The sequence below is a fragment of the Bombina bombina genome, chromosome 3, assembly GCF_027579735.1.
Source record: "Bombina bombina isolate aBomBom1 chromosome 3, aBomBom1.pri, whole genome shotgun sequence".
NCBI classification, from domain to species: domain Eukaryota; kingdom Metazoa; phylum Chordata; class Amphibia; order Anura; family Bombinatoridae; genus Bombina; species Bombina bombina.
This window is the reverse complement of record NC_069501.1, coordinates 117,176,822-117,189,545: the sequence shown is the minus strand read 5'-3', so window position 1 is coordinate 117,189,545 and position 12,724 is coordinate 117,176,822. Positions and strand designations below refer to the sequence as shown.

The 12,724-nt window shown below is 36.0% G+C and overlaps 1 protein-coding gene across 2 annotated transcripts in view; it reads left to right on the top strand.

The window, feature by feature from the left end:
- Window positions 1–12,724, top strand: part of EVA1C (eva-1 homolog C) — a 246,102-nt gene that overhangs the window by 68,611 nt on the left and 164,767 nt on the right. The window lies entirely within an intron of this gene.

Here is a 12,724-nt window from a genome sequence, read left to right as displayed (position 1 = left end):
CACTAGACCGCTGCCATGGCTCTTCCCTCAGCCTCTAAGGTTCTACCCATACCTTTCTGTTTCTGCATACTAACCAGAAAACATTGTGATATAGAGGGGCATATTTATCAAGCTCCGAACGGAGCTTGATGCCCCGTGTTTAAGACCGCTGCTCCATAACCTGTCCGCCTACTCTGAGCAGGCAGACAGATATCGCCGGAAATCAACCCGATGGAGTACGATCGGGTTGATTGACACCCCCTGCTGGCGGCCCATTGGCTGCGAGTCTGCAGGGGGCGGCGTTGCACCAGCAGCTCTTGTGAGCTGCTGGTGCAATGCTGAATACGGCGAGCATATTGCTCGCCGTATTCAGTGAGGTCTGTCAGACCTGATCCGGTCCAACAGACCTTGATAACTTGGGGCCATGGTCTCTATGTATTCCAGTATATTATTGAAGTGATGGCATAGTATTCATGACCTCCTCTGATTGCTTATGGGTAGGTTTTTACATAGCTGAGGATCCCAGCTCTGCTCCAGATGAAAACATAAGTGGCCCTTCAAGAAAAGCTTACATCATATGCTCAGTTCAACTGTATCCTCATTGGTAGAGACATGAAAGTGCACACTTCTACTGTGTGTTTAACACCTTAACAATGTGGTAATTAAACAGAGGATATCCCTTTAAGCAAAAAAAGCTAAGGTTCTACTGCCTGCCAATGTTTTGGCTGTCCAGTTTCCTGTTGATATAGATCTCACAAGACAAGTACAGATTTTGTCTCACAAACACACTAAGTACATACCATAGTTATGAGTAAAACAAAATGTTTCTCATTATCTCAAAATTATTACTAAGTATTAAGGCCGGCCTGCACATATTTTATGATTCCCACCCCCCCAAAAAAAAATACTGGTAATGCGAATTATGTTTGCATAAATAATTATACAGCATGACTTAAAGGCACAGTAAATTCAGATAGGACATGTCATTTTAAACAACTTTCCAATTTATTTCTATTATGAAATTTGAGTTTTATCTTGGTATCCTTTGTTGAAGAGCAAACCTAATTAGGCTGATAGGAGTGTACACTTGTCTTTAGCAGTCTATGGCAGCAGTGTTTGCAACTATGTATAACATTGCTATAAACATTGTTGCAAACACTGCTGTGATATGGATAATGACACGTGGAGCTCACCTAGGATTACTGTTAATCAAAGGATACCAAGAGAATTAAGAAAAAATATATATTAGCAGTAAAATGGAAAGTTGTTTAGAATTGAATGCTCTGTACAACCCATTTCAGTTTTATTTTGAATTTGCAACCCCTTCAAATGAATCAAATAAACCTTTAACTGCGGAGCCATTTCCACCCCTGTGATGAGTTTCAATGAGAAACCCACACATTTTATATATATATATATATGTATTGTTTTTATTTTTTTGTTTTTATACATTTAAGAAATCTGCATCAGAAAGTGTGATAAATGTTTTTAATTAAAATTTTAATAACCAAGGCTATACATTTTTCCCTAAACTCTATAGTAAAAATAAGATGTTATCTGCATATAAATAAGGACCATTCAGTGTAATTATATATTTTTGATCTACACATAGGGGCTCCCATGAGCCTCTAGGGATATATATATATATATATATATATATATATATATATATATATATATATATATATATATATATATATAAAGTATATATAAAGTTTATTAAAAATAGTGTTAACAGTTTTTTTTTAAGTTTTTTTTTAAAAGGTGCTTAAAGGGACATTGAACCCAAATTTTTTCTTTCATGGTTCAGATAGAGCATGCAATTTTAAGCAACTTTCTAATTTACTACTATTATCAATTTTTCTTCGTTCTCTTGCTATCTTTATTAGAAAAAGAAGGCATCTAAGCTAAGGAGCCAGCAAATGTTTGGTTCAGGACCATGGACAGCACTTGTTTATTGGTGCTGTCCAATCAGCAAGGACAACCTAAGTTTTTCACCAAAAATGGGCCGGCATCTAAACTTACATTTTTGCTTTTCAAATAAACATACCAAGAGAATGAAGAAAATTTGATAATAGGAGTAAATTAGAAAGTTGCTTAAAATTGTATGATCTATCGGAATCACGAAAGAAAAAAATTGGGTTCAGTGTCCCTTTAAACTTTAATCCCCAAGACACATACCGTTTTAAAGAGCAGGTGGTTAGCTGTCAAACAGTGTGTCTTTGGGTTTTCTAGGGTTTATGGCAGTTGAGATTGAGAGTTTTGAATATCAACCCCTAGATACAGCTCCCTTAAGCCCTCCAGGCAATTCCAGGTTTCCTGGGCTTGGTGATGTCACTAGATTCCCAGGGAACTGTCGGAACACTAGACCACCAGGAATGCGGGGTATGTTCAGGGGGTACAATGAGTTCCAAAAGCCCTTAAATGGTTAAATATTGTTGGTCTGATAATTTGGATAAAAAAAGATTCCAACACAGGGTCTTTATTTCTAAATGGACTCTTTATTATATATATATTGACCTGAACACTAAGAAATATTAGCAATGCTATTTACAGACTGAGTTGTCCCCGTTTGGAATAGGAACTCTAGTCATGAGGTTTGGACAGGTGTAATAGTTTATCAATAAACCAAGTTGTCTCACTTGCCATCTGCCAACAAATAAACACATCAAAAGCGATAAGGGGTATCTCGTGGCTCTTAACAAGTGTTATGTAAAGGCGTTTGCACAATCAAATTTAACGTGCGTCGGGTTAGTGCAACATCAGATGTTCTGGTTATAACTGTTACTGGAGACAAAAAAGTTGCACCAAAAAACATCAAGAACATAATTTAAACTTACCTGATAAATTATTTTCTTTCCTGGCATGGAGAGTCCACAAATCCATTCAATTACTAGTGGGAACCAATACCAAAGCTAGAGTCCACAGAATGGAAGGGAGGGATACACAAGACAGGCGAACCGAAACAGAAGGCACCACCGCTTGAAGAACTTTCCTCCCAAAAGAAGCCCCAGCTGATGCAAAAACATCAAATTTATAAAATTTGGATAAAGAATGCAATGATGACCAAGTGGCCGCCTTGCAAAACTGTTCCATAGAAGCATAATTTTTAAAAGCCCAAGAGGACGTGACTGCCCTAGTGGAGTGAGCCGTAATTTTCTCTGGAGGCTGCTGTCTAGCTGTCTCTTAAGCCAATCGAATAACACTTTTCAACCAGAAGGAGAGAGTAGAAGAAGTGGCCTTCTGTCATGTCATGTCTCTTTAAGGGATAATTTGCCTGTTTTTGCACTTCCTTTAGAGGTTGGACTTCCTGCACAAATTGCTTGGAAATACTTCTACATTCGTTTGGAACAAATCCTAGCCATTACTCTGTCTCCAGTTTATGCTGCCAGAGTTTCAGCCTCTAGATTCTCTGAACTTTTTGGGTTTACTATTTCTTATTACCTCCAGATCGATTGCAAGCACGGAATCCTTTCTGCCTGACTGTGGTAACCTCCTGCCAGCTGTTACTCTGTTCCGGAGTCTGACCTACGTCACAGCCTCGATTCGGAACCGCTCTCCTCTGTGCCACTCAGCTAAGTTCGGCCAGCGTTCACGCATCTCGAGTACTCTGCAATCCAGATTGTAATTATTTCTACACTCATCATCTAAGTGTCTGCTTTAGATTTCAAACAAACTTCTAAGTCAAGTAAGCTTTTCTGCAAATGTCGCAAACATGCTACAAAACAGATTAATAATATAAATTCTCAGTGCATTTTATGTTAATTGCTTGATCTATTCCACCGGATATTTTTTTCATCAGCTTTAGTCATTGTATCATATCGAAGTTTCATATTTATGATTCAAATTCTTCAAGTAATTTATTGCATGCAGTTGTTAAACTTTTATTTTGTTTTTATGAGCTGGTTATCAAATTTCTGCTAGCACACTTTTCCTTTTTATTTCTATTTTCTTATACCGGTATCATGGAGTGTGTGTATATATATATATATATATTTTTTTTTTTTTAATTTAACTTCATACTATGCAGGATTATATACTCAGTATACAAAGTAATGTGTACAGAGACAGTTTGTCTGCAGAACAATTGCAACTTGTTGTTTTTAGAATTAAATTAAGTTAAGTTACTGCTAAAAACAACCTATGCTACATTATCTATCTCAATATTGTATTCTAATCCTAAAGTTAATCTCTACATATAGATCCACTACTATCATTTGTGACACCTTCTGACGTCTCCGTTTACTAGAAAAGACAACAAAAAGAGCAGAAGATTGACGAAATTCTCTCGTAGCCTGTAAATAGAACCTTAAAGCATGCACAACATCCAAATTGTGCAATAATTGCTCCTTCTTAGAGGAAGGATTAGGACAAAATGAAGGAACAACAATTTCTTGGTTGATATTGCGTTCCGAGACCACCTTAGTTAGAAAGCCTAACTTAGTATGGAGAACCGCCTTATCCGCATGAAGAATAAGATAAGGAGAATAACACTGTAGAGCCAAAAGCTCCGAAACTCTACGGGCAGAGGAGATTGCGAGCAGAAACCAAACCTTCCAGGACAATAACTTGATATCAACAGAATGCATAGGCTCAAATGGAGCCTGCTGCAGAACTTTAATAACCAGATTAAGACTCCAAGGAGGAGCAATAGACCTAAACACAGGCCTGATTCTAACCAAAGCCTGAACAAAAGATTGAACATCTGGCAAAATTGCCAAACACTTCTGCAGAAGAATCGACAGAGCCAAAATCTGACCCTTTAGGGTACTGACTGATAAACCCTTCTCCAGGCCCTCCTGAAGCAAGGACAGAATACCGGGTATTCTCACCTGACTCCAAGAAAAACCCCTAGATCTGCACCATTGAAGGTATTTACGCCATATCTTATAATAATTCTGAATCATAGTCTCAATAACTTTCACAAAAAAACCTTGTATGGACAAGACTAAGCGTTCAATCTCCAAGCAGTCAGCTTCAGAGAGTCTAAGTTCAGATGTAGGAAGGGACCGGAAGTACAAGATCCTTCCTCAGAGGCAATTTTCACTGGGGAAATGACGACATTCTCATTACGTCCGCAAACCAAGTTCTGCGAGGCCAAGCTGGAGCTATTATCTTTAGGCCTCGAGGAGCAGTGGCGAGGCCTAAAGACAGGGCTACAAATTAGAAATGTTGATCCAGAAAAAGTGAACCTCAGGAACTTAAAATTTTCCCTGTGGATAGGCACATGAAGATATGCATCCTTTAGGTTTATAGTGGTCATAAACTGACCCACCTGAACACCTTCGCACATCACCTACAATGTTACACAGGCAAAGAATGACTGGGGATTGTGGGTAATGGGAGGATACTTAAAGCTTTGCAGGGGTGTTATTTGCCTCCGCCTGGTGGCCAGGAGTTGAATTCCCACTAGTAATTGAATGGATTTGTGGACTTGCCTTGCCATTTGAAAGAAATACATTTAAAAGTACTGCTAAACTCATAAAAAGTACAAATTGGAAATAAGGAACTCCAGTAAAATCTTAAATTTTATTTGTAAAAAATGTAAAACTATGATAGGAAAGTGTTACATCCAAAGATACAAAACAAATCATCAAAAAAGGCTAGACATGAGACCTGCGGGCGGGCAGTCTACACTCATATTAACACTGTCTGATCAAAATTGCATTAAAATGTTATAAGGGCTCAAAGATATGAGATCTCAGGTGTTAGAAAAAAAAGGCAAGGCAAAGGGCTTTGACATAAAGATACACATATATATACAGTATGTATATATGTTTGTAAATATGTATTCATGTCATTTGCTGTATATTTACTGTACATACTTCACATTTCAATGTTCTGCACATACAGGATAATGTACTTTTTATTGTAAATACATTTTCTATATACAACCCCAATTCCAAAAAAGTTGGGAAAGTATGGAAAATGCAAAAAACAAACATAAAGAGTAATTTTAAAATTGAATTCACCCTGTACTATATTGAAAACACACTATTAACACACTATTTGATGTGAATTTAATGTATTTTTAATGTATTTTGGAAAATATAAACTCATTTCAAATTTAATGACTGCAACACAATCCAAAAAGTTGGGACAGGGGCAATTTGGGAGGCAATCGTGTAAACATAGTATATAAGGAGCCTCCAAAAAAGGCCTAGTCCTTCAAGAGCAAGGATGGGTCTAGGCTCGTCAATCAGCAAACAGATGCGTCAGTGAATAATCCAACACTTTAAGAACAGCCTTCCCCAAAGACAAATCGGTAGGATTTTAGGCATTTCACCTTGTACAGTGCATCATATAATTAAAAGATTCAATCTCGGTGCGTAAAGGGCAAGGCCAAAAACCACTTCTGAATCTCTCAGACGTCACTGTCTCAAAAACCGTCATGAGTCTATAATGGATATCCTGACATGGGCTTGGGAATACTTTTGTAAACCTTTGTCAGTCAACACCATTCCCCGCTGCATCCACAGATGCAAGTTAAGGCTTTACTATGCAAAGCAGAAGCCTATACATTAACACTGTCCAGAAGCACCGGGGCTCGGTCTCATCTGAGATGGACAGTAACACAGTGGAATGTGTTGCAGTCATCCGATTTGAAATGAGTGTATATTTTCAAAAATACATTACATTCACAAAGTAAAACATCAAATAATGTGTTTTCAATATAGCACAGGGTGAAATGAATTTTCCAATGACCCTTTTTGTTTGTTTTTTGTTTATTTATTTGCATTTTCCAACTGTCCCAACTTTTTAGGAATTGGGGTTGTATCTGTATATACCTATACCTGTTTATCTATTCCTATAGATATAGAGGTATAGATATGTATTTTACATGAACAATATTGTGTATATATATAGAAATATACATTTAATAATTAAAAGTACATTATTTTCTATGTGAAGAACATAGGAAAGTAAATATATGCGCTTCGCGCATTGTGTCTTGCTTTTTAGATTGTAACGCGGTCTAGTTAGCGTAGATGAACGTTATTGAAATATAACATATAAAATATTAAACAAAATTAATAAAAATTGTTAAAAATGTGAAAAATTATTAAATATACTGTTCATACAGATGTATATAGAAAAAAATATTTAAGAATAAATAGAGCATATTCTTATATGTGAAGAACATTGGAATGTACATTTTTAAAGAGACACTGAACCCACATTTTTTATTTGGTGATTCAGATAGAGCATGCAATTTTAAGAAACTTTCTAATTTACACATATTATCAATATTTCTTCCTTCTCTTGCTTTCTTTATTTGAAAAGGAAGGCATCTAAGCAATGTATTTGGTTCAGAACCATGGAAAGCACTTGTTTATTGGTGGGTGAATTTATCCACCAGTCAGCAAGAACAACACAGTTTGTTCACCAAAAATAGGCCGGCATCTAAACTTACATTCTTGCATTTCAAATAAAGATACCAAGAGAATGAAGACAATTTGCTAATAGGAGTCAACTAGAAAGTTGTTTAAAATTGCATGCTCTATCTGAATTACAAAAGAAAAAAATTGGGTTCAGTGTCCCTTTAATATTTCATGTTGGGTTTAGGGCTCTTATATATATTTCAATTTAGTATTTGAGTCCTACCTTAAAGAGATAGAAAGATCAAAAATGAAATGTGCACAGGTGCATTTCAATGTGTAATAGAAGCATTTTTGCTATATACTTTAATTGGCAAAAATGCTTCTAGTAAAAGTTATTACTGTTTTTCTGCAGCATACGCAGATATCCTATGAGGGCCTGTGCATCAGTATAAAAACTCCACACCTGCTCAGAGAGTCAGCAGTGGCTTGTATTACACAAATGATGTATTTAGAAACAATATACACCACTATTAGCTCTCTGAGCAGGCAAGGTGTTTGAATACTGGTGCACGGGCCCTTACAAAATATGTGCGTATCCCGCAGAAAAATAGTAATAACTTTTACTAGAAGCATTTTTGCAGATGAAAGCTTATATTTCAAATTGTCATGCACATTTCATTTTTGACTTTTCTATCCCTTAAAGGGATCCTGCATTTTAACCCCTTAACGACCGCAACATACTCTTTACGTCGCTGGTCGTTAAGGGTTTGTCTAGTTGTAATAGCGCGGGTTGTGCAGCCAGTGGCAAGACTGCACTATTAGACCCTCCCTCTCTTCTGCAGGCTTGTTAATCTAGCGCAGTCTTGCCACAACACACCCCATAGAAAGACCAGCAACGTACAAGGTACGTCACTGGTTATTAAGTGGTTAATGGCACATGTTGTGTTTCTTATGTTGACTTCTTTAGTTTGGTCCAGTAACCAAATCCATATTTACACAGACACAGTGTTTAATAAGTTGAAGATGATGAGAGGCACAACTTTCACATCATTTAATAGATGTGTGATGTCACACCAGGCCCTACTTGTGCCATGTCTGAAGGTTAACTGGAAGGGAGGGAAGAGTCTTGTTGTCTAAATGCGTGTTTTTTCATGCCGTAGCCGAGAAATGGTAGGAGCATCCCCTGTATGATAGAAGTACTGACACTGTGGTTAAGCTGTGGGATAGCAGGACGTAATAGGATTGGCAGTATACGGGAGATATATATAGTGTATATGACTGGAGTATTACCAACAAAAGTACTCTTGAATTTTTCTGTTTCCTACCCCTCTACTGTGAGCCCAGTCGGCTCCATTATCTTGATCAATCTCCATCCATCTCTTCTAGTCTCTTAACCTTTAATCTCACAACTACTCCCAACCTCCCATTTACCATTCTTCTTTCTAACATAAGTTCACCTTTCTCCCTCACACCTAACTTCTCTGCTACTATTCTCCAACCCGTGAGTGAGTGTGCATGAGTGTGTGTTTGTGTGAGTATGTGTGTGTGAGTGTAAGAGTGTGTGTGAGTGTATTTGAGCATGTGTGTGTGAGTGTGTGTGTTGTGTGAGTGTATATGAGTGTGTTTGTGTGTGTGTGTGAGTGTGTTTGTATGTGAGTGAGTGTGTTTGTGTGAGTATGTGTGTGTGCAAGTGTGTGTTTGTGTGTGTGCATGAGTGTGTGTGAGTGTGCTTGTGTGTGTTTATGTGAGTGTGTGCGTGTGAGTGTAATAGCATGTGTGTGAGCGCATGTGAGCGTGTGTGTGCGTGAGTGTTTGTGTGAGCGTGTGTTTTTATGTGTGTGTGTGTGTGTGAGTATGTGCGTGTGTGAGTGTGCGTTCATGTGTATGAAAATGTATATTCTTTATCTGTTTCTATTATATTGTATGTTTCATAATTGTGTGTCTGTGTTTGTTATAATAATAATAATAATAATAAAGATTTGTCCAGGAGAAACTCTTTAAGTCAAAGGATTGGTACTGTCTTGCCTTAAAAATGTAAATAGGTACAGCTGGTCTCTCAGATGTGGGTGAATCCTACTCTCAAGGTAAAATGGAACTCTAGCTATCCTGAGATCAGAATGAAGTCACTTCCACACACCCACCCCTGAATACACACACTCTACCAAGTTGGATGAGAGATAAACCAACCAGTATCAATCAGTTTTGAAAGATGATCAGGTTAAGTCCAATGAAGAGAGAAGATAAGATTGATGTTTCTGAATTGATAAGAATTAGCTTAGGGAAGACCCCTGAAAATGGCCAAATATTGAGTAATACAGTAGAATCACTGGAATGAATATTACCGGTTCATAGTAATATTTAAAGAGACTGCCTACTCCAGAATTCTGTATTGCCTAAAAAGATAGATAATCCCTTTATTACCCATTACCCAGTTTTGCATAACCAACGCTGTTATATTGATATACTTTTTACTTCTGTGATTACCTTTTATCTAGCCTCTGCAGCCCCCTTATTTTAGTTCTTTTGACAGATTTGCATTTTAGCCAGTCAGTGCCCTTTCATAAGTAGCTCCACGGGTGTGAGCACAATGTTATCTATATAGCACACATGAACTAACACCCTCAAGCTGTGAAAAACTGCCAAATGCATTCAGATAAGAGGTGGCCTTCAAGGGCCTAGAAATATAACATACAAGCCTAACTAGGTTTAGCTTTCAACAAAGAATACCAAGAGAACAAAGCAAATTTGATGATAAAAGTAAATTGGAAAGTTGTTTTAAATGACATACCCTATCTGAATCTGAATCATGGAAGTTTAATTTTGACTAGACTGTCCCTTTATGTGTTTTAATGGCTCGTGTTTCATTTGCTTATGATTTTATGTAATGTAGTTTTGTTAAGTGTAACCTTGCTATATATACTGTTTGTATATTTGTCTGCCTGGTACTCAAGATAAATTTATAGCATACCTTTTTATGCTTACACTATAATCTTTTATTATTACCTATGTGTGTGTTTGTTCTCTGTTCCAAGAGAATAATCCTTGTAAATGGTTGTGTAATTATGAAAAATGCACCCCTGGAGCAGTGATCTCTGTAGGAGCATGTTTATTTAAGGCAGAAAATGAAGGTAATATGGTAGGATTGGAGGATCAAAATATGTGTTATATGTATGTCATGTAAAAGGATATATAGTGATACAAAATATGTGTTATATGTATGTCATGTAAAAGGATATATAGTGATACAAAATATGTGTTATATGTATGTCATGTAAAAGGATATATAGTGATACAAAATATGTGTTATATGTATGTCATGTAAAAGGATATATAGTGATACAAAATATGTGTTATATGTATGTCATGTAAAAGGATATATAGTGATACAAAATATGTGTTATATGTATGTCATGTAAAAGGATATATAGTGATACAAAATATGTGTTATATGTATGTCATGTAAAAAGATATATAGTGATAAAAATATGTGTTATATGTATGTCATGTAAAAGGATATATAGTGATACAAAATATGTGTTATATGTATGTCATGTAAAAGGATATATAGTGATACAAAATATGTGTTATATGTATGTCATGTAAAAGGATATATAGTGATACAAAATATGTGTTATATGTATGTAATGTAAAAGGATATATAGTGATAAAAATATGTGTTATATGTATGTCATGTAAAAGGATATATAGTGATAAAAATATGTGTTATATGTATGTCATGTAAAAGGATATATAGTGATACAAAATATGTGTTATATGTATGTCATGTAAAAGGATATATAGTGATACAAAATATGTGTTATATGTATGTCATGTAAAAGGATATATAGTGATAAAAATATGTGTTATATGTATGTCATGTAAAAGGATATATAGTGATACAAAATATGTGTTATATGTATGTCATGTAAAAGGATATATAGTGATACAAAATATGTGTTATATGTATGTCATGTAAAAGGATATATAGTGATACAAAATATGTGTTATATGTATGTCATGTAAAAGGATATATAGTGATACAAAATATGTGTTATATGTATGTCATGTAAAAGGATATATAGTGATAAAAATATGTGTTATATGTATGTCATGTAAAAGGATATATAGTGATACAAAATATGTGTTATATGTATGTCATGTAAAAGGATATATAGTGATACAAAATATGTGTTATATGTATGTCATGTAAAAGGATATATAGTGATACAAAATATGTGTTATATGTATGTCATGTAAAAGGATATATAGTGATAAAAATATGTGTTATATGTATGTCATGTAAAAGGATATATAGTGATAAAAATATGTGTTATATGTATGTCATGTAAAAGGATATATAGTGATACAAAATATGTGTTATATGTATGTCATGTAAAAGGATATATAGTGATACAAGATATGTGTTATATGTATGTCATGTAAAAGGATATATAGTGATAAAAAATAAAGCAAAACAAGAATTGTCTAAAAACTGCTTTTTTTTTGTACTTAGCTGGTTTGGGGCTTGCAGGTTAAAATCTTGTAGTCTTTTAAGTTTTAAGTGTATAAATGCATTATCATCCTCTCCTCATTTTTGTTTGTTGCAACAGATAAATAGCAGTTCAGGCAGAGAGCAAGTTATCACCTCTTTCTCTGGGACCAAGATCATTATTTCACTGCACCTATAACAGATTAGGGAATAAATGGTAAGGTACAGAGGCAGCAAAAGAGATTCTGAGGCCTTAGGTAAAATTAAAATATTAATTGCTTTAATTATGTTTATTTGTTATTTATCATTGAGGGTGTTAAAATAGAGAAAGAGGAAGGAGGGGTGAGAAATAGACCTAAAGGAGAAAGAGAGGAGGGAGGGTGAGAGGAGAGAGAAAAGGGAGAGAGAGAGGGTTAGACGAGAGAAAAGGGTGAAGGAGCAAGGAAAAATAAAAATTGCCAAAATAGAGAATGAGAGTGGCTAGTGAAGGGAAAGCAGCTAGTGAAGTGAGAGATTGTCTAGTGAAGGGAGAGAGTGGCTAGTGAATGGACATAGTGGCTAGTGAAGGGAGCAAGCGGCTTGAGAAGGCGGAGAGTGAATAGAAATGGGAGTGAGTGTATAAAGAAGGGAAAGAGTGCATAGAGAAAAGAGAGTGGCTAGAGAAGGGAGACAGTGGCTAGAGAAGAGAGAGAGTGACTAGTGAATGGAGAGAGTGGCTAGAAAATGGAGTGAGGAGCTTGAGAAGGGAGAGAGTGAATAGAAAAGTGAGTGAATAAAGAAGGGAGAGAGTGGCCAGAGAAGGGAGAGAGTGGCTAGTGAAGGGAGAGAATGGCTAAAGAAGAGATAGTGGCTAGAGAAGAGAGGGAGTGGTTAGTGAAGGAAGAGAGTAGCTAGTGAATGGAGAGAGTGAATAGAAAAGGGAGCAAGTGGCTAA